Here is a 3,443-nt window from a genome sequence, read left to right as displayed (position 1 = left end):
ACATTTTTGTTGTTTAATTAGCAGATCATATCGCTTCATATGAAGATTATAAATAAGCTGTCTACACACTCTTTCTAGTTGTCCAGCAATATTTTGAACAATTTCATTGTTACATTTATTCACAGTATAGGAGAAGGGATTAACTATAAGTTGAATTAAGTCTACTTCCTTTACAAAGTAAGATTTTGCTAAAAGTTCACTTCCCATATCAATTATAATATCCACCGATTTTTTCCTGGCTATTTCAAGTGACTCACATGTCAATAGAAAATGTGACAAGGTTTCAGGACTCTTATTACAAAGTTTACAAGTTGGATTGACTTCGCGGGTAGGTTAATGCGGTTTCAAATCATTTTTGACGATTTTTGGTGATTGCATCGAAATCTCATCTATTACGTCATTTTCGAAACTATACGAATTTTGATTGGCTAAATCGGACGTTGGGAGAATTTGCTATGGAGTGGTGATTTTGTGGCTACACCGAGATCAAAGATTTTTCAACTTGTGGTTTTTCGACAACATCATTGCGACATTAACAATATCTTCAAACGTGACCGTTGTTCCCTTGAACACTTACAGTTTTGAGTAAGAAAATCGCCAAAAACTAAGATTCGTCAACGTCCATGTTTAGCTTGTCACGTCACACTCATTATCATCAGCTGTTGAGCACCTTGTCAAAGAAGTCGGCACATGGAAATCACAATGGAAAGGAGGATTTTGCATACATTTTGAGGTAAATACGTTGTAAATTGTAACTCTTTATCATCAGTACCCATTTCTTCTCATTGAATTTGTTGAAGTGAATCAAAACATTCATAATTCGTCATTTATTTCGATAACCGACGACGAAAACCGTTGACCTTTGAATCAATCAATGAAGCAATAAAGTTAGCTAAATGGAAAAAATGCTCGGAGAAAGGTTGTTTTAATATTAGTTATAGTAGACTTGATTTTTTCCGATTTTTCCCATGCCAACTGTTACATAATAATTACCTCCCCGGGCCCCCTTTTAATTCCCCTTTGGTTCAGTGTATGCAATAAATTAAAACTATTCATTTATGTATACATAGCTCCTTAACTTTGGTAGTAAGGGGTGCACCCCTATATTATCATATATACCCAGTCTACCTCTCCTTAATAGGCTTAGTCCTTTTTTTTTATACTTTTATACACCACCCACACAAAGTCCACAAATGAGTAGTGTTGGTGTTTTAACATGTTAAACAGAAAATGACATTGCATGTTTCAATTCAGAATTATTTGTTTTTAACTGTGATTTAACTCAAGCATGAATGTATATAAATATAAAACTTGGATTTGTTTCACAAATAGTATTATATATTCATTGTCATTTCTAAGTTTATGAGAAAATACCAGTCACACAAAGACAAAATAATTTATAAATGCATGTACAAACAAATAAAAGGTACTATTAAGTCATATTTCAGTTATAACAGGCTACTGAGATTTTACAAAATGAGAGAATTGGCTCATCTCAGTTAATAGATATTATCTAATTTAATTTTTAGTTAAAGATATGAACATTTTAAATTGATCACCACTTTCATTCAATTGACATTTTAAAGATTATTTATTACTTGTAGGATTTGCTTGATAACTATCAAAATGTTATAATCCAAATAAGTGACTTTAAAAGTTGTCAATCTACATTGATGTAAATATTTCAATATCATACAGATTAAATACCTTACAGGTTTTTTTTTTAAATATTTGCCACTGGACATTAAGCAACCAACAATCAATCTTTTTTTTTTTTTTTAAATATCTCCTTTATTGCCTATTTCCTACATGTTTTAAAAAAATCTGTTGGTGTGTTTATTGCTTTTAAAGTTTTGGTTATGCAATTTTATATTTGTCTTTTGCAGAATTTGTATTCACTGGGTTTTTTTAATGCTTCCAAGTGACTTAACATGTAGGAAGTCTGCATTATCATGTAAGCATTCAATTATTATATTATTGTTACTGACACTAATTTTATAGTCACATGAAGTGATATGAAAGCTATTTAAAGATTAATTGCTTATGAGTTTAGATTAATCTGTCTATATCTATATTTATGTGTGAAGAAAGTAAACAAACATGGCAATTATTTTATTACAAACATGTAAGTTTACTATTGGTTTTACCAACCACTGCTGATACTAAGGGCTTAGGCTTTTAAGCTTACTAACATTTGATTATATTGAAGTTCTCTTTTTGTAACAGAATAAGAATAAGATGATTTTTATGTTCAGATATTAATAACAGGGCACTTTTAGAGCAATACATCAAGCACAATGATTGAAGTAATAGATATTATGCATATACTAGTATGTATAGCAAAGGGTCTTATAAATTAAATATATTGTGTATAATAATATCATTTTTTTTTGCAGGATTTTAAGATGAATGAGAAACAATGGCTACTTCCAATACAACAGCACATTTGATAAAATGAATAAGACACAAGGACTGCACTTGTCATTCTAAGGAAGATCAACAAATGAAACAGGATAACAAGGATATTATTTTCATATTAGATTCCTGTACATGAGATATAAAGAGAAAATGAATTTTCCTGAAAAGACTCTTTACTTATACATATGTGTGACAAAATGAATGGAATCAAGACTGTTTTAACTGTGCTAAAAGGAATACAAATTAGAAGTTAATTGACTGTATTAAAAATAAGTGAGAAAAAAATTTGCTGTATGAAAAAGCAGGTTCAACAAAAGGAAATAAGTTGAAATGAATGAATAACTAACTGCAATGATTCTTGAACATGTGTTTAATTCATGGTCATTAAAGGAAAAATTTATAAGAAAGTGGAATACATAAAGTATGTGATATTGTGTCCTAATTATCATCACTGAGGAGGGGATGTTTCACAGAACTTTTACTTCATAAATGTGTCACTGTGTACACATTGTGATTTCATTCGGCGGATAAAGTATATTTAGCTGTGCTTCATGAAATATTAAAATCAAAATTATTAATATTGTTTATTAATAATAATGTGAAACAAAAGCAAAAGTATTATGAATGATGAAATGTTTTCACACACAAATTAGCAAATAGATTCATCAATAGGATCACCCAGTCCCTAATTTTTATGATTGTGAAACATGTTTTATAACTAAAACAAAAAAATCTTATGTTATTTGGTTATGATGGTAAGTTTTGTGACACATAGAAAAACATACATTTTGTAGCACATGAAGTAAAATAAGTCATGTTGGCTGCATTTAATACACAATTTCAAATCAATCAGTGAATGTATATATTTTAAATTACTTGGGTTAAGTGAAACAACTTTGAGATTGCCCTGAAGTGTTTTCTGTCAGACACTGACTATATATTCCCTTATAAAAACATTCACTCCACCTTTTTAAGAAAGTACCAAATAATGCTTATTGAATAGCAATTATCAATAATTCAATTAT

At 29.5% G+C, this 3,443-nt stretch overlaps 1 long non-coding RNA gene across 1 annotated transcript; it reads left to right on the top strand.

Annotated features, from left to right (window-relative positions):
* Positions 1–329: 329 nt before the first annotated feature.
* On the top strand, positions 330–2,965 carry LOC134719849 (uncharacterized). Its single transcript, XR_010107726.1, has 3 exons — positions 330–733; positions 1,887–1,954; positions 2,397–2,965. It is a non-coding gene; the product is annotated as an uncharacterized LOC134719849 (long non-coding RNA).
* Positions 2,966–3,443: the final 478 nt, after the last annotated feature.

The sequence above is a fragment of the Mytilus trossulus genome, chromosome 5 (genome assembly GCF_036588685.1).
Source record: "Mytilus trossulus isolate FHL-02 chromosome 5, PNRI_Mtr1.1.1.hap1, whole genome shotgun sequence".
Classification (NCBI taxonomy): Eukaryota; Metazoa; Mollusca; class Bivalvia; order Mytilida; family Mytilidae; genus Mytilus; species Mytilus trossulus.
Note: the sequence above shows the minus strand (reverse complement) of the source record. Positions and strands in the feature narration are given on the sequence as shown.